Source organism: Danio rerio, chromosome 10 (assembly GCF_052040795.2).
Source record: "Danio rerio strain M-AB ecotype USA chromosome 10, GRCz13ab, whole genome shotgun sequence".
Lineage (NCBI taxonomy): Eukaryota > Metazoa > Chordata > Actinopteri > Cypriniformes > Danionidae > Danio > Danio rerio.
In genome coordinates, this window is record NC_141030.1 from 3,458,271 (window position 1) to 3,485,000 (window position 26,730).

Below are 26,730 nucleotides of genomic sequence, written 5' to 3' on the forward strand. Positions count from 1 at the left end.
TCACTTTTTTTATCAAATGTCTATTGTCAGTGATGAATGTATTTATTTGTTTTGATCTTTGACTTTGGGTGAGACGACGTGTCTTCAGGGTCTGAGTTTGTTCTGTTATATAGTACGTTGAGAGGTAAATAAAGGCATAGTTCATTTTTTTTTCAAAACCTGTGAAGACGTAGACATGAGGAATGTATTTCTCCATGAAGTGTCCATCATTAAGGATGTATCCACCATCACTTTTTTTTTTTTGTAACTCTTATCTCACTCAAAGCATGCATGTGCTCCGGATCATGTGTTTTCTGTCGTGGACACTCGAAGGCTGTTTTGTCAATTGTAAACGTTCTCTGTCTGTGCGCCTCTGATGCAGGAAGGGACCCTTTAGAATTGTGTCAAAGGCATTCAAGGTTGCGTTTTCTGTACTGAAAGCCGCCGTGTTGCCGCTCGCCGTGATTCAAGGCTGTCTGTTGATTTCCGTTTTTACATTATTCACAACAGAGCCAAAGGAGCCCCGCGTTTTCAGTCACAAATCTCATTACTGTAAGGTCACGCATATCTTTTTAAGCTTTATAATATGCACTTTCTAAGTTCTCACTGAGGTCCTTTTCTCAAGGCAAGCTCTAGGTGACCGCGTCTTGCAAAGTTCAGAGTTTGTAAGTGAACGCAAAGATTAACACACTCGTTTGCTGCTGCTAATGTGTAGTCTTCGTCCGATTCCACATATCCCAGATAGTATTATATGTTGAACGTTGTCGATTCATAACTGGTGAGTGTTAGCCGTTTGCAGGGACCTTGAGTTACCAAACCAACATAAACTTAACTAAACCAAAGCCAGATTTACAAGCACGTGCATAGCAGGTGGGCATGTTTCCAGATGTTTTCACTTAAACGCCATATCACTTTTTAAATGCTCCACTAGCCTGTCCGCCCCACCCTTCATGAGCATTCCAATATATGCTGATCGATATTTATGTTCAGTTTTGAGAGAGACATCGTCACTGCTGGAAGAGTTCGCTTGGCACACTTGTTAGTGAAGACAAGTTGCCCTTGATGTTTATTAGCTTGAGTTGAAGTTTGTGTGTGTGTGTGTGTGTGTGTGTGTGTGTGTGTGTGTGTGTGTGTGTGTGTGTGTGTTTTGGTCAGCCTTGAACATGGCGCGCGCAGACAACACGGCGGTTTCGCGTTCCTCAGAGAGCTTGTATTCAGGTCAGAGCTACATGCCGCATGCAGCTCGAATTCTGTCTCATGTGAATAAAACAGTGTACAGAGCTCATCTCACGTCTTAATGTACAGCTACGAGAAGTCATTTTAGAATCTTTTCATTAAAATCTTGATCAAAAAAAAGCACTGGCTTCTCTTGATTTATTTTTGGTCTGTTTGGTTTTATAATTTGCTATAGAAACTAATGTAGAAGTATTACACAAACTATTGTTGTTATTATTAGCGACAACAGTGGCTGTCATGTGAACTGCAGCCAGCGACGCATCTACATGCAATTTTTTTTTTCTGATTTTATAACGTGCGGTAGAAATTAATTTAGAAGTTCTCAAACTATTATTAGTGGGGTTTGCTTTACGACAAATCCACTATTGTTTTTATTATTATTACTATTATTATTATTAGTGACACCGGTGGCTGTTATGTGAACTGCAGCCATCAACATATTTACATGCAAAATACATTTTTTTGGTCTGTTTGGTTTTATAACTTGCTGTGGAAACTAATGTAGAAGTTCTCAAACAATTTTCATAATAATAATAATAATTATTATTATCATTATTATTATTAACGACACCAGTGGGCTGTTTTGAACTGCACCAACTTATTAACATGCAAAACGAAAAAAAATTTGTCTTTAGTTTTTTAACCATGTAAACTAATGTAGAAGTTCATAAAGTTGTTTTTGTTGTTGTTGTTATTATAATTATTTTTCTATTATTATTAACGACACCGGTGACTGATGTGAACAGCAGCCACCAACTAATTTACATGCTAAACGAATAACTTTCTATGAAAACTTTTGTAGAAGTTCACAAAATATTGTTATTATTATTATTATTAGCGACACCAGTGGCTGTTATGTGAACTGCAGCCACCAACTTAACATGCAAAACGATTTAGTTTTTGTCTGTTTGGTTTTATAACTTGCTATGCAAACTAATGTAGAAGTTCATAAATAATAATAATATTAATAATATTAACAACACCGGTGGCTGTTGTGAATTGCAGCCAGCAACTAATTTACATGCAAAACAAATAGTGTGCTATGAAACCTAATGTAGAAGTTCATAAACTATTATTATTAGCGACAACCGGTGGCTGTTATGTGAAGTGCAGCCACCAACTAATTTACATGCGAAACGAATTTGTTTTTGACTGTTTGGTTTTATAACTTGCTATGGAAACTAATGTAAAAGTACTACACAAACTTGTTATTAGCGACGCTGGTGGCTGCAGTTAACATAGCAGCCACCAGTGTCGCTAATAACAATATTTTAACTTATTTACAAGGAAAACAAAATTGCTATAACTTGCTATGGAAACTAATATAGAAGTTCACAAACTATTATTATTAGCGACACTGGTGGCGGTTATGTGAACTGCAGCCACCAACTTATTTACATGCAAAACTACACAACCTTTTATTATTATTATTATTATTGTTTTTATTGTTGTGATTATTATTATTATTATTATTATCAGCGACACCAGTGGCTGTTATGTGAACTGCAGCCACCAACTTATTACCATGCAAAACGAATTTGTTTTTGTCTGTTTGATTTTATAACTTGCTATGTAAATCACAACATTCCAAGGTATGTTATTCTGTGATAACAACCGCTATAGTTAATAACAAAGATACACAATAGCATCAGAGTACTTCAAATCATAGACCATCAGTGAATGCGTTCACATCCTACGAGACTACGTACTAGAATACGTTGACATATTACGTGGTACTAAAATACCTTGGAATGTTGTGGCTGACCAATCAGAATCAAGTATTCCAGGCCCCCTTGTAATAAGAATATATAAAGATCTGCTGCAGTCTTTCGCTCAAGAAATACCAATGCTATCTAACACCAAAGCTAGCAATTCATAACATTTTGATTTAGTAGCTAATCCTTATTAATTTACGATCTCATTTATACAATTTAGTGTAATTTGCATATTCCCTAATGACAGTTGGGTTTAGGGATCAACCGTGATCTGTTACACACCTATAGGAGAGTATAGAAGGTAAGTGGTTTGCCAACAATGTAATATGGGCTGAATTTAAACAAACTAATTTAATTTAGTCATGTTCAACTTCATTTGTTTAAATTCAGCTCATTTAAATGATTTTCCGTTACATCCAGGAGTGCCCCCTGGTTCAGTACTCGGTGAACTTGAGTTTCTCCATCTTCCAGAGCACAATGCAGCAGGACGTGTTGCGTTGGTGAGCCTGAGGGTCACCGATGATTAATGACGAGAGGGCGAGGGAGATTTTGGGCCCTCCACCCCCACCCGGGCTCCGTGGCACAAGGGGTCCGTCTGCCATCTGGGAGCCCCTCTCCAAGCTTTACCAATCAGAGTCGCCGCTCGCTCCTTCACCAGCGCTTTTCTTTGCTCTCTGCTCGGCATTCTCGGGGCCATTTAGACCGGCCCTCCTTTTGTTCCCCCTCCAGGCTTGCCAGTGTATGTCAAGAGGCCAGCGTGCACCTCCCTACCCCAAGGGAAAAGAGGGTTGGCATTTTTATGGTCCTTGTGTGCCTGATTCTACGGGGCCATTAAGCCCCGCCTCAAGTGGTGTCACATGCCAAATGACCCTGAATGGGGTCAGTTTCAGGCACAATGAGTTGTATGTTGATGCCGCCTCCCCCCGCTCGGCCCGTCTGCTAAGTATAGATTAACTATAGACACATCTGCGAGGAGGCAAAATCACATGCAGATCTTGCAGGAAGCCCTTAGACGCATGAAAGGCCTTTCAGCATCTAATGCCCATGGTCGTGGCATCTGCTGCATCATGCTAATTTGTAATGCAAAAATTGCTTCTGGTTAAGACGAGCAGGAATATTAGTGTTCACGTTTGAGTTAAAGGAACAGAATATATGCCCATTTTATAAGTTTTATTGCTTTTTAAATGCATTCAGCTGATCTTCGGGTCTGGCGGGAGCACTTTTAACTTCCACTTCACAATCATATCTGATACAATCTTATCAGATTAGACCATTAGCTACTCGCTCATAAAAGAGTTTTGGTAGTTTTCCTATTAAAAGCTAGACTCTATGGTAGCAGAACAAAGTTTCCTTGATTATTGTACTGGTATATGAGTGTAATTCCTTGCCACACTAAACTATAAAATTGCTATTTTTAATTTTTCCACCCATTTTAGTAGACGATGGAACAGTCAAGTTTTAAACAGGACAATTATCAAAATGTTTTTTGAATGAGATGCTAATGGTCTAATCAGATTCAATGGTTTATGCTAAGCTAAGCTATAAACGCTCCCGCTAGATGAGTCGAGCTTTAAAAGGGAAATTTTTTCATTCATTAATTTTCTTTTCGGCTTAGTCCCTTTATTAATGTGAGGTCGCCACAGAGGCATGAACTGCCAACTTATCCAGCATATATATATTACACTGCGGATACCCTTCCAGCTGCAACCCAACACGGGGAAACACCCATACACACTCTTACACATACACTACGACCAATTTCATTCATTTATTTTCTTTCCTGCTTAGTCACTTTATTAATCCGGGGTCGGCACAGCGGAATGAACCGCCAACTTATCCAGCTCGTTTTTACACAGCGGATGCCCATCTGTGGGAAACATCCACATGCACTCATTCACACTCATACACTACGGACAATTTAGCCTACCCAATTCACCCTCTCCACATTTCTTTGGACTGTAGGGGAAACCGGAGCACCTGGAGGAAACCCACACGAACGCAGGGAGAACATGCAAACTCCACACAGAAATGCCAACTGAGGGGCAACTGGGGGCTCCAATCAATGACCTTCTTGCTGTGAGGTGATTGTGCTACCTACTGTGCCACCCTGACACCCATAAAAAATTTATTTACATTTTTGAACGAGATGCTAATGGTCTAATCAGATTCAATGATTTATGCTAAGCTAAGCTATAAATGCTCCTGCCAGACAAGACAAGCGTTAAATTGGAAAATTCTTTTTTTTTTTTTTTTTTTACATTTTTTAACGAGATGCTAACGGACTAATAAGATTCAATGATTGATGCTAAGCTAAGCTATAAGAACTCCTGCCAGACGAGTCGAGCTTTAAACTGAAAAATTATTTAAAATTTAAAAAAAATTAAAAAAAATTTTTGAGCAAGATGCTAAGGGTCTAATTCGATTCAATGATTTATGCTAAGCTAAGCTATAAAGGCTCTTGTCAAATAAGTCAATCTTTAAACAGGAAAATTATATTAAAACTTTTATTGACATTTTTGGAATGAGATGCTAATGGTCTAACCAAATTCAATGATTAATGCTAAGCTATAAGTGCTCCAGCCAGATGAGTCAAGCTTTAAGTAGGATAATTATTAAAACTTATTGGGTGGTATGGTGGCTCAGTGGTTAGCACTGTGGCCTCATGGCAAGAAGGTTGCTGGTTCGAGCCTCGCCTGGGCCAGTTGGCATTTCTGAGTTTGCATGTTCTCCCCGTGTTGGCGTAGGTTTCCTCAGGGTGCTCTGGTTTCCCAGAATTGGGTAAACAAAATTGTCCGTAATGTATGTATGCGTGAATGAGAGTGTATGGGTTTTTCCCTGTGACGGGTTGCAGCTGGAAGGGCATCTGCTGCATAAAACATGTGCTGGACAAGTTGACAGTTCATTTTAATCCTTTTAATCACTGTATTTGTTTTTATTAAGGACAGATAATGTATTTTTCCTCTAGAATATGCCTTCTCTGTTTATTTACATATTTAAATGAGAATCTAATCGTCAGAGGACTGAAATTGAGAACCACTGGTCTAATCAAGCTTTAAATAGGAAAGTTGTCCAAACCTTATTTTGTTTTAAACAAGATGCTACTGGTCTAATCAGATTCAATGATTTATGCTAAGCTAAGCTAAAAGTGCTCCCACCATGCGCTGAGATCAGCTAAATGGATTAAAAAATGGTAAAACTCCTGTGTTTAACTCCAGGTTACTTGTAAAATAAGCCTATTCCTCCCAAAAAAGGATTAGAATTGTAAAATAAGCATATCCCCCCCAAAAAAGACCTGAATTGAAAACCACTGGTCTAATCAGATTCAACTATTTATGCTACGTTAAATGTGCTCCTGCCAGATGAGTCAAGCTTTAAATAGGAAAATTATCCAAACCTTTTTTTTTTTTTTTTTAAACAAGATGCTACTGGTCTAATCCAATTCAATGACTTATGCTAAGCTAAGCTAACAGTTCTCCACCATGCACTGAGATCAGCTAAATAGATTAAAAAATGGTAAAACTCCTGTGTTTAACTCCAGGTTACTTGTAAAATAAGCATATTCCTCCCAAAAAAGGATTAGAATTGTAAAATAAGCATATCCCCCCCAAAAAAGACCTGAATTGAAAACCACTGGTCTAATCAGATTCAACTATTTATGCTAGGTTAAATGTGCTCCTGCCAGATGAGTCAAGCTTTAAATAGGAAAATTATCCAAACCTTTTTTTTTTTTTTTTTTTTTTAACAAGATGCTACTGGTCTAATCCAATTCAATGACTTATGCTAAGCTAAGCTAACAGTTCTCCACCATGCACTGAGATCAGCTAAATATAGATTAAAAAATGGTAAAACTCCTGTGTTTAACTCCAGATTACTTTTAAAATATGCATATTCCCCCCAAAAGAGGTGTGTTTCTTTAAGTGATTTGATTAAAATCCTCCGACTGTCACTTTATATGGCATATCTAAAGATTTGGGCCTGTATGAAATTGCATAGCAATAGCATAACAGCAGACCGGTTACTATTCAAAACCCTAGCAGTCACAAAGCATGAGGCAAAATCAATTAAGAGACCGTAGCAATACGTTAAAAGCCATTCAGAAAAATGTTGTGATGCCTTAAACACCTTAGCAACCACATAACAACATGCTCTTGCATTGACAGCATGCCAATAAACAACTGGAGGGGGATTCTGTAATTGCAGGGACATTTGGTATCCAAAGCCATCATTTTTTCACCTTTTTTTTTAAGACATGGTTGGATTTTTTGATTATTTATAAAATGTGTCACTTATTTTTTTACATCGCAAGATGTTACATGCAATAACAATACAATATTGTTCTATAAAATGTGTATTAAATTGCCAAAAATCACGTTTGAATTACTGTATTTTATTCCATCATTTAATCAAAATTTATTTTTATTTTCTTTTGGCGATATTACATTTATTTTGTATTTATAAAAGCTCTAAATGATCATATTCCTAATTCTACAACATTAAAGTGTTTTAAAAATAACTTCTCTAACAAAAATGTGTCTGTAAATCTTAAATTAAAAGCATGAATTAGAAATAGTGTTAATAATAGCACTGACAGTCACGTATGTGTAAGAAAAAGAGAGCTTGTGTATCTCTGTGTGTGTGTCCACAGATGACATGTCATCTTGTTGTCCCTTATTTATCAGGGATCGCCACAGTGGAATGAACCGCCAATTTATCCAGCATATGTTTTACACAGCGGATGCCTTCTAGCGACAACCCATTACTCAAATTAGTCAACTACATGCACAATGTATATCGTTAATGATATGTTGCAGCGAGGACGTAAACATAGATGTAAACAATGGTAAATGCTGTTTGGCACCGCTAATAATTTAGCTACAAATTGGATTTATCCATCAAACCGCTGTAAACACACATAATCTTCAGCAGTCTCCTGAATTTCAGACTCATCTCCTGCTACCCTCCCATTTTGTTACTTCTCCTGGAAAACTCCCGTAATTTCAACCCCCACAACCACCCCACCCCGGTCTTCAGCTCTTTGGTACAGTCTATAACACAGCCGGACCACTGACTTTAGTATAGAATCCAATTGCTGCGGCTGCCCAAAACCCAAAAACAGTTACTTAGCCGTGTTATTCCAACGCAATCTCACGGCAATTCGTAACTTTTTGATGTAGTGGCTAATTCGTATGAATTTGTACGATCTAATTCGTACAATTTAGTACGATTTGCTCATCACCCAATGACAGCCTTTTTAAAATTGTAAATTTTTATACAATTAAACTCGTACAAATTCGTACGAATTAGCCACTAAACTGGCAAAACGTAAAATACTTACGTTTCCTCGTGAGATCCGGCTGGTTATTCAGACACCTCACCCCTGACACCCAGACATCCCCCACCCATCCGCGGTCTGCCAGATTTTCAAAGACAAATGTTGGCAGGTATGCAAAATATGCGAATGCGTGCTGTTAGAGGCATGACGCTTTTCCTGGTGACGTGGAGCCGATGTTAGCTGACCAATCAGAGCCTCTTGAGGGCTGCATTTCGGAGGAACTAGGAAATATAACAGTCGTTTTTATGTTAGCTAAGTAGCTGTATATAATCAAAGTAAGATATATGAACAAATAAAGTGATTTTCTACAAATGACGCAGGAAAACACATTGCTTTGCATCTTATAAACACAAAATAGCCTTAAAAGTACACTCTGGACCACCCCTTTAAGGTAAGTGGTCGTAAACACTTTATATTGAGCTGTATTTAAGTTGAACATAACTAAGTTGAATTTGTTTACATCAGCTCATATAAATAGTTTGCGACCACTTACCTTAAAATAATTGAGTAAATCCAACAAACCTTTTTTCATCTCCCAGTGAAATTTTCCACACTGTTCATTTATGCCATGCGAAGTTTTCAAATGTTTTGTGGAAACACCTTGGGCTGAGGCGTTTGGGTTGGAGCTGGCGGTTTGCATAAGAAGTGCTGCGCCAGGTGTCTGTGTGGCCCCGCGGTACAGCAGCTGCCCCTCCAACCCTGGATTAATGCGGAGCGAGGAGGGGCCAATACATGCGAGCATTGAGCCTATTCTTCTGCTGATTTCTTTCATTTCTTTCTTTCACTCGGGCTGAATGTAATGGCACAGACTGCCAGGCTGACAGTGCAACGGCCCCCCAAAAAAAGAAACGACCCTACAGGTGGTGGGCACTGCGAGAGTTTAGCATATTGATCCTTTCACGGGGAATAGTGCATCGAGAGAAAGACCGGACCTCCACCCCGTCCCCCTGCTCTCTATTTACACTGTGCCATGGCGCTATACAAAACAGGCTTTAGGGGCAACACATAATGGGCTCCTTTGCCTGAGCCTGAAGGGCCACAAAAGGACAGAGAGAAGAAAAAAGGTTTAATGTGAAATTCTGATGCCTTTTTTTCCTCTCTTTTTTTTTCTTTATCACATGATGATGCTGGACTGGATAATTCAAAGGTACAGCTGATTTTTGAAAGATGCACGAAGCTGAAATCTGTGCCAGGGCCTGTTTTTTGTGTTTTCCGATGTGAATTTGCAGATCTACACATATATAAAGTAGTCAACATCATTTCAAGTGGATCAAAAACATTTAAGAAAATTGCCTAAAACTATTGAACACTCATTCTTGTCTTAAGACCATTTTGAAAAACTTTTTTAACCCACTTCAAATGCTGACTACTATACATACACACACACACACTCACTCACTCTCATTGGCCACTTTATTAGGTATAGCTTACTGGTACCGGGTTGGACCCCCTTATTCCTTCGGAACTGCCTTAATCCTTTGTGGCATGGATTCAACAAGGTACTGGAAATATTCCTCAGAGACTTTGATTCATATTGACATGATAGCATCACGCAGTTGCTGCAGATTTGTTGGCTGCACATCCATGATGCCAATCTCCCGTTCCACCACATCTCAAAGGTGCTCTATTGGATGCCAAGTTCAAAGTCACTTAAATCCCCTTTCTTCCCCATTCTGATGCTCGGTTTGAACTGCAGCAGATCGTCTTGACCATGTCTACATGCCTAAATGCACTGAGTTGCTGCCATGAGATTGGCTGATTAGAAATTTGCATTAACAAGCAGTTGGACAGGTGTACCTAATAAAGTGGCCGGTAAATGTATATATATATATATATATATATATATATATATATATATATATATATATATATATATATATATACACACATATACATACACATTTTATTTTATTTATTTAGCCGGATATTGTCAAATAAAACTGAAATCAAAAACTTAAATACACTCTGTGAAAAAAAACTGAAGGACAAGAACACATCGTTTACTAACCCTAAAATGAAAACACTAAAACTAAAGTTAAAACGAAACGCTAAATACAAATATGTCTAAAACATTTATACAAGAGACATTTGAAAAATTACACAAAAAAAAAAAAAAAAACACAGCAGCATGGTGGCGCAGTGGGTGGCGCTCTCACCTCATAGCAAGAAAGTTGCTGGTTCGAGCCTTGGCTGGGTCAGTTGGCATTTCTGTGAGGAGTTGGCATGTTCTCCCCGTGTTGGTGTGGGTTTCCCCCACAAGTCCAAAGACATGCGGTACAGGAGAATTTGGTAAGCTAAAATGTCTGTAGTGTGTGTGTGTGTGTGTGTGAATGAAAGTGTATGGGTGTTTCCCAGTGATGGGTTGCAGCTTGCAGAGCACCCGCACAAAATTAAATTAAAATTAAAAGCACAAAACATTAAAAAAAAAAAAAAATTCAAGTTGGCGAGGCAGTGGCGCAGTGGGTAGTGCTGTCACCTCACAATAAGAAGGCCGCTGGTTCGAACCTCGGCTCAGTTGGCGTTTCTGTGTGGAGTTTGCATGTTCTCCCTGCCTTCGCGTGGGTTTCCTCCGGGTGCTCTGGTTTCCCCACAGTCCAAAGACATGCGGTAGAGGTGAATTGGGTAGGCTAAATTGTCCGTAGTGTATGAGTGTGTGTGTGAATGTGTGTATGGATGTTTCCCAGAGATTGGTTGCAGCTGGAAGGGCATCCGCTGCGTAAAAACTTGCTGGATAAGTTGGCGGTTCATTCCGCTGTGGCGACCCTGGATTAATAAAGGGACTAAGCTGACAAGAAAATGAATGAATGAATGTTCAAGTTCTTTCCTCCAATCACGAGACATCATTCTATTATGAAACGCCTACTTTTCATGGTCCAATCAAGAGCACTAAAAACAAACAGGGCATTTCACACATGGAAGCGGTCATGAACCCTGCTCATTCTAACCACAAGAAACAAGCCATCGCCATTAAAGACGCAAGACATTTCTTCTCATCCCGACAAAATGTGAATATCCAGGTCATGGTGAGTAAAGGTGAGAGCGGAGGGTGGGTGAAGGGCAGCTCATCCCAGTATTACTGTAGTATTATGAGCAGAGCTATTGCAGACCTCATTGTATCCCCTTAAGCATGTAAATGAGTGTGATGTTCATCAGAAACACACACACACACGCACACACACACGCTAAACTAACAGAAGATGACAGTGATGAATGTGCTGCTGCTGATGTCGGACCCTCGCTGAATCTGCATACATATGGCGGGGGTTCTGCCCATGTGACCCATTAATGTTAATCAAATGTGCTTGACAGTTCCTGATTAAAAATGTTGTACCTCGAGGCCAGACTTGAGCGGAGCAGGTACATTCACTGCATATTAAACACAGCAAGAGTCTACATAAACATCAAAAATATTCCATAACATGGTCGTGAACATGATAGATATGATTCAGAATCCTTATTGCCACTAGGGTTGGGTCAATATACGAGGCCATCGTCCATCGACAATGCTGTAGGGTCGGGTCAGAATTTAGCCTCAACAACATGAAAGCATGGATCAGTCCTGCCTTGTATCAATGGGTCAGGCTGCTGGTGGTGGTGTAATGGTGTAGGGAATATTTTCTTGGCACACTTTGGGCCCGATTAGTACCAGTTGAGTATCAAGTCAACGCCACAGCCTACCTGAGTATTGTTGCTGACCATGTCCATCTCGTTATGACCACACCCAGGGAGCAAAGAATTCTGGCCCAGATTTGGCATGAAGCTGGCACAGCAGGCATTCATCCAGAACTGGCATACAGCATGTGGGCCACACAGAGCCCGGGTTTGTCAGGGGTGGCACTGTCTTTAAGGTGGCACACAGTACTTGGGCCAGATATCAAATGTAGCATTTAGCCCAGATGCTAAAAATGGATAAGTGGGGCGTGTGCCCTGCTGAAAAATCCAGCTTAAACCAGCCTAGTTTCAGAGGGGTTTTGGCCATTTCCAGGCTGGTTTTAGTTGGTCTGGCTGGAAAATGACCAGCTAAAACCAGCTTGACCAGTCTGGTTTAAGCTGCACACAGCTGGTTTTGGCTGGGCTCCCATCCTGGCTAGGCTGGTCAAGCTGGTTTTAGGGAGAAATACGGGAAAATACCTTTACGGGATGATAGCCGGATAGAACAGTACAATACGGGACAATCCCGGGAAAAACAGGAGGGTTGACAGGTATGAGGATGGCAGAGAAGGTAATAAAGTCCTCCAAACAGCAACAATCCCTCGCTGAATCCTTCAAGCAAGCAAAAATTCCAAGCAAAAATTCCATCCCATTAAATAGGTACTGCCACAGTGACAAGGGTTTGTTTGGACCATCTTTGGTACTACATTGTACCATTTTGTCTGAGAGTGTTTGGGTTTCAGATGCAGTTTAGTGACCTCTCCACTAGGTCTGGATTACTTATTTTAAAGACATATATTTATATAAAATAGGGAATATTCAATATATATGCTATTTCTGAGTTTCAGGGCATTTTTAAAAAGTAGCAAGGCAACTTTATCAACATCACTGTAACTTCTCCTGGCCTTGGAATCAGAGTTTTAGAAGCGGCTGATGTTTCCATGCTGTTGGTTAAAGCTCCATCCATGTGCTTGGCACTTGAGGTGGATGTGCAAGTGTAAAGTATTCCTGGCACGTTGTCATGACGACCAGCTACACATTAAAGCCCATAATCTCTAAGCTCATTAAAAATTAGAGTAGCAGTTCTGCGGCCGCTCGGAGAATCCTCAAGGCATGATCTGCACTCCCCATTCTCACTTCACACACACACACACACACACACACACGGCCTTCATTTATTCTGCTTGATCACCTGTGAAGGTAAACACACTCAAAAAAGGACTTCTGCTGCTCGTTCAGACTACGTATTTAAAATGAGCCGAATCAACACAATTCTAGAGCTTTGACTTAATAGTTTTAAGTTCAAATCCACTTAAATTTGTTAAAACTAATAGGTTTACTTCATTTCTTCATGTGGTTTCAACACAAATCGATTGTTGATTTTTACAGCTTATTCTGCCCAGAAATTCTCGCAGAAGGAAGTAAACGTGTAGCTAATGCAAAATACAAAAACATACAAGAAGTAAAACCTAAAAGAAGTAAAAGCGGAAAGTCGTGACTTTATTATTAAGAGCGCTGGGTATTTATTATTGGCGGCACGGTGGCTCAGTGGTTAGCACTGTTGTCTCACAGTTAGAAGGTCGCTGGTTCCAGTCCCGGTTGGATCAGTTGGCATTTCTGTGTGGAGTTAGTTGGCATGTTCTCTCCATCTTGCCGTGGGGTTAAAACATATACTGGAATAGTTGGCGGTTCATTCCACTGTGACAACCCCTGATAAATAAAGGACTAAGCTGAAGGAAATTAATGGTATTGTTAGAGAATGGTTCGAGTCCCTGCCAGTGCCGGGACTCAAACCTGCAATCATCAAAACACAGGTTCGACACTCTAGCCGTTTAACTACGGCTACCTAGTGTTATCGTTACTACACCAACAAGAGATTAGTTGGCTTTACTTAAAAATAAAACACTGTACTGTAAAGACTGCCTTAAAATGGCAAAGCTATGTGCATAATTAATTAAGTCAAGTTTTAAAATGTCTATAAAAACCAGACATTAAATAATTCAGTTTTCCTAAATTTCAGATTTTCAATAATCAAATTAAGAAACTCAAATTCAAAAATTTTAATAGCATAAAATTATTTTTACAAATTTTTAATAACTTACAATTATTAATTCAGATGAACACAATTCAAATTCAGATTGTTTTTGCATATTATTAGCTCCATAAATATGCGCATGCGGTGAACATTTTACTATAAAAACTGGTGAGATGGCAACAATTTACGCCCTCGCACATAAGCCCCCAACTATATTTTGAGGTCACACAGATACAATTTTCGGCACATATGCAACCAAAACAGTGGCAATATCGAGCCTTGCAAATTTCAAATTCAAGCAGGCTAAAGCACTCTGTCCAAAATCCAAGCACTTTTCTAACCTTGAATACACTTTATTAAAAATCAAGCATTTTCCAGGATTTCCAGCTAACCCTAACCCTGAAAAAACTATCAACACATGGACATAAACAGACAGTACTGTGCAAGCGTTTTCTTTTTTTACCAAGATAACACACTTGTTTAAACTGCTTATTAAAAATGAGTTTTGTTTAGGGACAACTTAAAGTTTTAAGTTCAATCCACTTTCATTTGTACTAATTATTAATTTAATCAATTTGTTTTGGGAGATGAAGGAATTGTGTGGAACCCAGCATTTTCTACAGTTTACTTCTGCACAGTACTCCTATCTCTGTCTCTCTCTCTATAAATATGCACAATTGATGTCAAAATTTGTATTCTTTTTCAGATACTTCCTATTTCATGATTAATAAATTTTTTGCAAAAGTTTCTTGTTATATATACAGTTGAAGTCAGAATTATTAACCCCCCTTTGAATTTTTTTTAATCTTTTTTTAAATATTTCCCAAATGATGTTTAACAGAGCAAGGAAATGTTCACAGTATGTCTGATAATATTTTTTCTTCTGGAGAAAGTCTTATTTGTTTAATTTCTGCTAGAATAAAAGCAGTTTTTAATTTTTAACACCAATTTAAGGACAAAATTATTAGCCCCTTTAAGCTATTTTCTTCCCCGTTAAACAGAAATTGAGGAAAAAAATAAACAGTCTAATAATTCAGGGGGGCTAATAATTCTGACTTTTTTTTATTCGAGATCCACTGTTATACAATGACTTGCCTGATTAACCTAGTTAAGCCTTTAAATGTCACTTTATTCTGAATTCTAGTATCCTGAAAAATATCTAGTCAAATATTATTTACTGTCTTCATGACAAAGATCAATTAAATCAGTTATTAGAAATGAGTTATTAAAACTATTTTGTTTAGAAATCTTTGTTAAATAGAAGTTAAGGGGAAAATCTAAACTTAATTATAGTCGAATAATTATGCTATTAAAATTGATACATTTATCTCAATTACAATCAATTACATGTAATTAAATGTATTATAAAATGTATAAACGTATATAATATGATCAATTTTAATTATATTAGAATTAAAGTAAAACTAAAGTATAATTCAGACTTCATTTATTTTAATTTTATCTTTATTTTCATTTTTTTCAATTTTATTTATTAAATTTTTTATTTATTTATGTAATTTTTTGTAATTTTTTTATTTTATTTTCATTTTTATTATTATTAATATATTTTTTTATTCAACGCATTTCCTTTTCATAAAATTTTTATTATGTTAATTTGTCTCTTTTTCAAATTTATGTATGGTTAAAAAAAAAACAAAAAAACGAAAATATCTTTGTAATTAAATACCTTTAATGTACTGTACCTTTTGTCAAAAACACAAAAAATAATTTTTTTTTAATTCAGACCAACTGTATATTGAACCATTACTCTACAAACTTCTCAAAAATGCTAAAATAATAAGAGTAAACGCCTAGATAATCCTGCAGACAGTGTTCAGGTAATGCGGTGAGCATGAATCTCTGCGCCAAAGCTGCAATGAAACACATGCAGTGGAATACTCTTTATGCAACAGAGCCTGCAGGCGGATCACGGGCAGGAAAGAGGGAGGGAGGGAGGGGCTCGATTGCGCTTTCTGAAAATTGCCCTGTCGAGAATAAATGGGCATGTTTGAGGAGACGGGAGAAATCAGTGGCAACACCTTTTATTGCAGGCCAATCCTCCTCCTCCTCTTCTTCTTCCTCCCCCACCCAGCGCTGAGGGAGCCGTTGCCATGGAGATCCAGTATTCCGACTAATGTATGGATGTGGAAGTGGAATTCCAGGAGACGGTGAGGATCCTTCAGCCCTCAGATCTCTCTCTCTCTCTCTCTGTGAACTTAGAGAAACTAGCATGAGTATGAATGCTCTAAGATACTAGTGTTCAGCTTAAAGTGTGATTCAAGGGAGGTAAATTAGGGTAAGTTATTGTATAACGATGGTTTATTCTGTAGACAATCGAAAACAAGTATTAAGAGGGCTAATAATATTGACCGTTAATGCTTTTGCGTTTATAACAGGGTCTCCGCATGTCTCATCAAGTCAAATTTAAGACCAAAATCCAACAAAAAGTCCTCAGGGGTAGCTTAAATAATGTGTCGGTGCTCTTTGGGCAAAGAATTCATCAGAAAAAACAGCAAAAATCAGTCCAAGGCGCTTGAAAAAATATTAAAAAGCCTTTATTGACATGGCATTGACGCAGCAAGAAAGTCGCTGGTTCGAGTCTCAGTTGGGGTTTCTGTGTGGAGTTTGCATGTTCTCCCTTTGTTGGCATGGGTTTCCTCCGGGTGCTCCGGTTTCCCTAACAGTCCAAAGACATGTGGTACAGGTGAATTGGGTAGGCTAAACTGTCCGTAGTGTATGAGTGTGAATGAGAGTGTATGGGTGTTTCCCATTGATGGGTTGCAGTTGGAAGGGCATAAGCTGCGTGAAACATATGCTGGATAAGTTGGCGGTTCACTAAGCTGAAAATAAAATAAATATTTGTCTAAGAAAACACAGCTATGATGTAATATCATATCATGTAATATTACCTTCTGCATAAACAGATGACAATCAATAAAGTGTATTTCCTTCACTCCAGAACATTTGAACCGATTGATACGACACACTTCAGCCGTCTACATCTGTTTGCTGAAACATAAGTATTCAATTTTACAATCAACACAAAACATTTGCAAAAGATTCAATTAAACTTACCTTCAAATTAAAGAATGAACCTTCTGCCTCTTCGGGGTGGAGCTGAATCAATATTTAATCCGTATATCCAGCATTTTGCAGTTTGAACTGGTTTGAATAGATGGCTCATGCAGTCATTGCTCAGCAACACATAGTAACATAAAATAGTTTAAGCATAGTTTACATAAATCAGTCTCCTGTTTTCAAAATAAAAGTCCCAATGTGTATTGTAAGTGTTTAAAGCTAGGAATAAATTACCTCCGAAATGTATTCAAACGTTTTTTTTTTAAGAAAGACAAGGGGGATATGATGAGAGAGGAACCAAATTGTAGGAGGTTGAAAACAAGGACAACTTTAAATAATTTGTGTGTCTGTAAGTGATGTGAAGTTTTAATACAGTCTAGAACAGATTCTCAAACAATGTCAGGATACTAATCAATCTAAAAAGTTGTATAATTATATATTATTAAAGGAACGTAATGATGAAGGTGATTGAAAAAGGATAAAAGGAGAAGGACATCTTTATTAATGGCTATTTGCAGTACTATCCACAGTTTTTTTTTTCAATATTTTTTTTTGGGGGGGGGTTGGTTATGTTGTAAATGTAAATGTACAACCGGAATCAAACATATAATATGACAAAAATATGACTTATCTAAAAAGAAGAGGTAAGAAAAAGAAGAAATAAGTTGAAGTAATAGACGAGTGATGTATGTGGTAATGGGGTGGGAAAATAATAAGCTTGTGCTGCATCCCGCTCCATTTAGACCAGGAGTGGCCAACCCTGTTCCTGGATATCCACATTCCTGCAGATTTCAGTTGCAACCCATATCAAACACACCTGCCTGTAATTATCACGTGGAGTCCAGGTCCTCATTAATTGGTTCAGGTGTGTTTGATATGGGTAGCAACTGAAATCTGCAGGAAGGTGGATCTCCAGAAACAGGATTGGCCACCCCTGATTTAGACCATGTTGAAATGATTTTATTTCGTTGAAGATATTTTATGCATGACATTTCTGTTAGAAAATAAATAAATCAAATCAAATAACATATAAAATTAAATAAACTTAGAAGCAGCAAAGGCAGGAAAATGATCAGCGTTGTCTCACTGGGAAAGATTGTGACTTATTTAACACAGCCTGAGACATGCACGTCAAAATGTCCCAGCAGTCAGAAATGATCAGGGAAAGGTAGAACGTTTTGATTGAATGCGCATCACAGAATGTACTCTGTAAAATATGCTGTTTCGCACAATTAGTACGTGTTGGGATAACATGAAGTTCACTTACTAGTTTTTACAAATATGAGTTGAACATTAACAGTTAAGTTGGCTCCCTCAACCCAAAAAACTTTTGTTTCAGCTCAATTTAAATAACAAATACAGCAAAGGAAATTTTCTGAGTGCAGTTCTTTAGCCAGAGCTGTGACGCCCAGGATTTTTCAGCCAGGTTTTGATCACATTACTGTCTAATATTCCAGCATCACAGCGAGCGGGAAACTGTGAGAACTGCCAGAAGAGGTGCATTAAAGCAGTAAGCCCTAGGAGCCATTGATTTTACCCTGTTAAATGGATGCTGATGAGTGTTTGAGCAATAAGGACCGGCAAACAACTGCAATAGAAACAAACAGCAGCTTATCTGCTACATTATAATGCTTATAACACATTCGATTATTAATATAAAAAACTAATATTATTAACGGAGAGAGCAGAGGTGCATCAACAGAATTAAAATTGCGGTTTTGACACTTAAAGGCATGGTTTACCCCAAAACGAAAATTCTGCCTTCATTTGCTCTCTCTTTGCTTGTTTGAAACCTTTATGAGTTTCTTTTTTTCATGGTAAACACAAAAGAAGATATTTTGAGGAATGCTGAAACCGGTAACCATTGACATCCATAGGATTTGTTTTAGACATGGAGCTGTATTATTTTGGTTTCCAGCTTTCCTCAAAATATCCTTATTTGTGTTCAACGGAGGAAAGATGCTCATTAAGGTTTGGGGAAACGTGAGGGAGAGTAATTAGAATTAATTTTAATTAATTAATTAGAGTGAATTTTCATTTTTGGGCAAACTGTAATCTTTAATTCACAACTGAAACAATTTGGCAGTATGCAGAGCAATCATTAAAGGTGCCATATACTGCATCAGTTCAATAATTCATTCATTCATTTTCTTGTTGGCTTAGTCCCTTTATTAATCCAGGGTCGCCACAGCGGAATGAACCGCCAACTTATCGAACAAGTTTTTACGCAGCGGATGCCCTTCCAGCCGCAACCCATCTCTGGGAAACATCCACACACATTCACACTCATACACTACGGACAATTTAGCTTACCCAATTCACCTGTGCCACATGTCTTTGGAATGTGGGGGAAACCGGAGCAAACCAACGCGAACGCAGGGAGAACATGCAAACTCCACACAGAAATGCCAACTGAGCCGAGGCTCGAACCAGTGACCCAGCGACCTTCTTGTTGTGAAGCGACAGCATACCTACTGCGCCACTGCTTCGCCCTAGTTCAATAATCTAAGATTAAAATACCATATTTGACCATATTTGGATCGGTCGTGAATATTAATGAGTTCGGCACTGACGAGCAGCTCTCACAGACACACATAGATTGCGGCTAAATTATAATTAAACTCAACAAAAGAGACCGATAGAGATTTTGTATAGTGCAGAGCAGTGGTCCCCGACCCCCGGGCCGCACAAGAAATTATTAATTATTTCCGTTATCAAACAAAGCCTGAGTTATGCATGTTAATGACTCTGTTTGCAACATTTCAGTCTGTGTTTTGGCTAGTGATCTGATCTGTTCATCAGGTCTGGACAGGCCCGGATTGGCTAATCGGGAGCACAGGGAGAATTCCCGGTGGGCCGGTCCGTTTTTTAGCCGCGAGGGCCGGTGTCCCTAGCTGCTTGCACTCTCAGCAGTCGCACTTTTTTTTCATCTATTTATTTATTTGACTATAGCTTCACTCTTTTTATTCATTATTTTGCCGCAGCGCCGCTCTTCTTATTTATTTTCTCGCAGCCCCGTGAGCAAAATGCAGCCTGCAGGTTAACTAACGTTAATGATGATGTAACGTTAACTATCATCATTCGACCCCAAACAGTGAGTTTGAAAAATTAATATTAAAGAATAATACATCTGCTCAATGAAAATCAGATGATTCACTACATTAATAAATCTGACATAACTGGATCAGAAATCTAAAAAGGGGAGATTAAGCCATCAATAGAAATTAATACCGTGTCTTGCAGGTCACAGTCCAATACTTTTCTTTTGTTCACGTTGTGTTAGCGCTATAGTGGACCAGTGGTAAACACGATGCATTACTACACCGTCCGACCTGTATTCGAATCTCACCTGGAAAATTATTATGATTTTTTTTCATTTTTATTGTAAAGACATATAATACTGTTAGGGCTTTTGAACATTTGCATTTCTAAAGCAGCTGTTTTCTTGAAAAAGACGTGATAGTGTCACTAGAACTGAATTGGAAATGACCTTATTTTAATATTGACAGTCGGGAACTGAGGGGGGCCGGTCTGACTTGAAACTCCAGGGCTGAAAATGAGTCCCACTCCGGCCCTGGGTCTGGATGATGTAAAACCTGATCTAAAGTACCTGTGAGTCACGCAACAGTCTGCTTTGTGTTTTAATTTACTTTTCTTTTTGTCCACCAGGGTTATATACTTATATACAAGGAGACAATGGTGTCCGAGGCTCATGATATGCTCATTTCCATATACTGATCTCGTATTAGTCGACTATGCCTAGGTATTTCTTCAGCTTTAAACAACATTTGCGTCTTTCATCTTACTGCTAGTCTGCTCTACATGAATTACTTGTAAAACTGTGACACAGACTGGTAACACATTGCTCATTTTAGTGCGTTCATCCCATTGGATTATAGAAGAGTTTTCCTAGGGAGTTTGTGTTCAGTGGTTGCTCTGTAAATGTAAAGCCCACCCTTAAGGATTAAATCAGCAGTTCTGCGACTGCTACATCAAGCCATTAAATATTAATAGCGTCAGGAGTCACAGCAGATAAACCCTCTTTTAGGTAAACACACACACACAAACACACAACCACACACACACACTCACAGACTAGGTTTGAAATGTTGGTTTCCACACAGACATATCGAGTTGTTTTGGGACAACATGAAGGAATTAAGTTCACTTTACCCAGAATTTTTTTATAAATAAAATCAAATTAATATATTTTTTGGAAGGAAGCTTGGAAAAATGCAATGTCCCTAAGTGTATGTAACAGAGTAAAAGCAATGCAACTGAAAATTCTACATCGAGCTCACATCTCTCCCTCACGGAGGCACAAGTTTAAAGAGGAGTTGTCACCAATGTGTCTGAAATGTAAAACCGAGGAAGGAGACATTAGCCCCTTTCACACATACAGACCTTTCCGGAAAATTTCGGCAATTTTCCGGAAAGGTTGTATGTGTGAACAGGTCCTTTTTGAAAATACCGGTAAATTCGTTCTGGCTATTTTCCGGAAAGAGAAGTTGTAACATTACCGGTAATTTGCCGGAATGCTGCGCTGTGTGAACGCAGAAGGAAGATTCCCGTAATAAGCGCGTGCACGTCTAGAACGTGCTGACGTAAGACTTCTGCTTTAGCCAATCACAACAGTCAGACGCATTTACGTCCGCGCGGTTTGTGAGAATAAAAGCCTTTGAATATTTTTCCAGACACATTTAGCTGCTAGAAGTTAGTCAGATCACATTTATATGTTCTTCTTTATGCCAACTGTGTAAATAATCATCAATGAGATGCTTATGATAAGCCGTTGTTTGTTTACCTTCAAGCTTTGCGTGTGCCTGTGAAACAGCCTGTGAGCGCCTGCACACGCACATATTATGAACATCTCGACATGCGAAAGTGATCATGCGAAAGTTGTTCACAATATTGATCGTCCACATAGTTTGTAATTTAGTCAAATTTTTACAAATACAAGCGCAGCCGTTTAAAGCTCATTTGTGGTGAATGATGTCAGAATTTACCGGTATTTTGGAATGGATGTGTGAAAACTCTTTTCCGGAAAATTTCCGTAACGTCCTCGCCGGTGTGAACAGCGCTTTTTTGAATATACCGGTAAAGTCGTTCCGGAAATTTTCCAGATATTTACCGGTATCACTGTGTGAAAGGTGCTCTTGTTCATTGTTTCTGGCTTTGCAGGGAAATTCAAAAGTTCTGGGCCATGATTGAACAAGAAATTAGTGGAATTTTATCTTGTAATATTGGTTGTGACCCCAAGCTTATGCTGCTTGGGATATTCGACGAGATTAATATGGACAAGCATAAAAAAACACTTTGCAAGTTCCTGACATTTTGTGCAAGAAAATGTGTTCTCCTGAACTGGATAACGGACAAAACTCCTACAAAGACTTTATGGCACAGGGTAATACTTGAATATGTACCACTGGACTACTTAACTTGTGTCTTACATGGCAAAGATGTTTTATTTCATGAGAGGTGGGATCCATTTTTGTTACATATGGGTTTAAACATAACCTTCATAATCATCAGAGGGTTGATTTAACAAGGTCAGATCTTGTAAAGGTTTGTGGTGCATGAATATGCAATATCGCTACTTTAATTAATGCCCCCAACCCCGCCCCCTTTTTTTTACTGTTTCCTTTTCTTTTCTTTCTCCCCGTGTTCTGTTCACTTGTTTGTTGTTGTATCTGTATTGCTTAAAAAATTAATAAATACATTATAAAAAATAAATAAATAAAATAAATATATTTTTAAAATATTTTTTAAAAATCCTTTGTGGTCATTAAAAATCCCAGGATGTCCTTCGAAAAGAGTTAACCCTGGCCAGATTTGCCTAATGACCTCCTAACGATCAATTCCCATATCATAATTGGCTTCATCACTCACCCTTAATCAGCTGGTGTGTGGTCTGGCGCAGTATAGCTGGCGTCGTGTCATCCAGGTGGATGCTGCACACTGGTTGTGGATGAGGAGATGATTTTTCATGTCTCTCTTTTTGTTTTAGATTCATTCATTTTTTTCTTCCTCTCTTTCTTTTTGCTGTACAACTTCTGTACTTTGAAGTCGTCATATCTCCCTTATTGCAAAAAGTAATCTCAGTATTGTATTCGTCTGTTGTATTTACATGGTAACGGCCTGTTGTCATTGCAACAATACAAAAAACTAGAGTAAAGGGGGTCACGCACTAGAAGCGCCGCTCGGCTGAATTCTAAACATCGGTTTCTATCAGGGTACACACACCGGCGCCGACTCAGGACACTGTTCATATTTCTGCCGAGTGCCATTTGATTAGCTTAATTTTTAATAGCATGCAAATGTGCGTGTCTGGTGTGCGATAACTTCAACCGTCATGTGAGAGCTGTGTCGCGGCACCCTTAAAATAAATTAAGGGTGCTTTCACACCTGCCTTATTTAGTTCTATTAAATCGCACTAGAGTTCGTTTCCCCTTTTGGTGCGGTTCGATTTGCAGGTGAGAATGCAGCAATCGTACTCGAGTGCGCACCAAAAGCGGACCAAATAAGAGTACCGAGACCTGCTTGAAGAGGTGGTCTCGGAATGCTTTCAAACGAACCCTGGAGCGGTTCGTTTGTGGTGAGAATATGATCCAAACTAAAACAGGTCCAACCGCAAAAAGTACTGCGCCTTTTGGACTAATTCAGCTGCCGTAGGCCGATGCGCTGAGCATTATGGGATATGGAGGAAAAATATTTGTTGACAGCGCTTTACCAACAGAGAGAGGGAGAGATGGGAAAACATTACCTGATGGATCGTTGGTAATATTTCCGCAAGATGACCATGTCGCAGTTTAGCTAAATTAATTCACGCCTCCTCCTGAAGTGACGAGCGATGCATTAAACACTGTTTTCCAGCCACGGCCGCGCTTCATTCTCGAAATGTATAGTTTGTCTAAAGCAGGGATACAATCAGTCAGTGCAGTCGTCCCTCCAGAGAAAAAGCGACATTATGTGTCTGCTGGTTTTGTTTACTTGCGGGAGTTCATTGGCATTTTCCCGCACGTAAATTCTGACCAATCAATAAGCAGTTTAGGAAATATGTTCAACAACATCTGGCCAATGAGAGATGTTGATTTTGTCAGATGACTGCATTTTGGTTCGTTTCAACTGGATCAGACCAAAGTCACCTGCAAAGTCACCAAAGTCAGCAGTGTGGTGTGAAAACGACCCAAAGACGGCAGTGTATCATTTATTACCCTTGGTTCGGACCAAATGAAGCGAACTACAGATGTGAAAGCACCTTAAGTTTACAAATTTAAGTGCATTGAACATTAAACAATTAAGTTGTCCACAAAAAAAAACTCACAATTTTTTTTTGTTTCAGCTCATTTTAAATAAATAGTTTGAACAGAAAACGTTTTTTTTTTTCGTGTGCCTATACGACAAATAATGTAATGCGATTTAGTAAATAAATCAACAAACACAACTGCGGAGTGTTTACATTTTAATAGATCATTTCAGGTCCATTTCCGTTCACAGACACGTTTGATTGTTACACTGACATCGATGACATTTTAAAAGTGCAATTGCGGACAAACGGCATACAAGTTCGACTGTATTTTTATATCATGAGGTTAAGAAACATTCCGAGATTTGGATTTTTCACTGACAACCGTGAACAGACTTTATGGATTCACACAGAACACAATTAAACACGCGACTTGATTGTCAACGATGCTAACGGCGACGCAAACACCAATGAAATAAAATGAAACGTCAACATACACAGAAATCAAGTGTTTTCTGACATATTTCTTATTGTCACAAATATCAGACGCACATATATACACACATAGGTGAGTATAGATTCTATATAATCTATTGGTATACAGCTAAAATAATCTCTTCGATTAAATGAAAGTGATTCATAAGACTAAAGCTTTTGTCTCTAATATATATCTGAAATCTGTTCACCAGGTAAAAAATAAAACCAGCTAGGGCAGCATATGAGGAATAGCAACTATACAGCAAATCTCCTGTCGTAAAACCCACCGACGACATGAAAGCAATGTGATAAACGTAATACTCGCAGTTCCCTATTCGACCACTATGAAATTACATCTTCAGTATTGTTTTTTTAATAAAAAATACGTGCAAAACATCCACCAGATATTCTGTTAGTTATTCAGTAAACTACATTTTCTTATAGAGTTGAAGATCCCTGTTTAGGAGTAAAGACACACACACAACATACAACAGAGTAAATCTCACGAAAACACAGCCTGGTCACGTTTACCCAGCTGACGTCAAAATAATATTTGATTTTTATATTATATTAAATTCAGCTCAATATTATAATTCTATTTGACATGGAGAAAATTAAGATGATCCTGAAAAGAGCCTTTATTTGTATTTATTTGAAATGAACACCCTGAAAGCTATATTATTTAACCTTAAACTTATAAATATTATCTCTAGGACCAAATCCATATAGTTTGGATTACTTTTTGTATTATTTGCCCTGAAATATTATAGCAATAATTTAGTATAAGGAAATGAATCCTATACAAGTACTCTTGCTTATTTGTATTTCTATTATATTTATATAAAATTTATTTTTCTTTTTTAAATATTTTCCAAATGATGTTTAACAGAGCAAGAAAATTTTCACAGTATGTCTGATAATATTTTTTTCTTCCGGAGAAAGTCTTTTTTTGCAGCGCACCACCAGGAATGAAACCCAGCGTCTGGTGATGTCTATGCGTTCCAGACTTCAGGCTGTGATTGACTGCAAAGGATTTGCAACCAAGTATTAAAAAAGTGAAAGTATCATTTATGATTATTATTCTGTCCAATTACTTTTGGACCCATAACAAGCGGAGGGCATATATGCAAACTGTTGTAACTCCTACACCGTTCACCTGATTGGGATGTAAATACCCTCAAATTAAAGCTGACTGTCTTTTTTAAGTTTCATTTCAAATCGATTGTGTTGGTGTATTGAGCCAAAAATGTTAGAATTGTGTCGATGTCTAAAATTTTTTGGACCTAACTATATATATATATATATATATATATATATATATATATATATATATATATATATATATATATATGTATAATTTTTATATATATATATATATATATATATATATATATATATATATATATATATATATATATATATATATAAAATTTTTGTTTAAGGTAAAATGCAGATAATAAATATAGAGAGAAAAAATGATTCAATATATTCAATATATTCAATTATTTTTAATAAATAATATAGTTTAAATATAATATATTTTACAAATACATTTATAAATCCTTCTATTTTTATTTTCTTCTATTTTTAATCTATTTAAAAAAATAATAATAACATATCTTTTTTAATATTTATTTCCCCTTTATTTTTATTATCTGCATTTTACTCTAAAGGAGTGGTTCTCAAACTGTTGTACATGTACCACTAGTGCTACGTGGCCTTCCTTCTAGTGGTACGCGGATGAATCAAATATGTCATATGTACATGCTACATATATTTAAATAAATGATCAAAAATGATTTATATATGAATATGATGACATAACGGCTATATTCATGAGGTCCAGGCAACATTTCCAGGTGCTGATAAACCAGGAGTTTTTTCTTTTTTTTACTCTTTAAGAACAGTGACGTACGTTTTTTAACTTTTAAAAGTACATTTTGATTCAAATGTTCTTAATATTATGAACTAATATGCCTCG

The 26,730-nt window shown here is 37.8% G+C and overlaps 1 protein-coding gene across 1 annotated transcript in view; it reads left to right on the top strand.

Moving 5' to 3' along the window:
* The window catches only part of zfyve16 (zinc finger, FYVE domain containing 16), a 270,886-nt gene that overhangs the window by 184,879 nt on the left and 59,277 nt on the right, over positions 1-26,730 (top strand). The gene's annotated exons all lie outside the window — the stretch shown is intronic.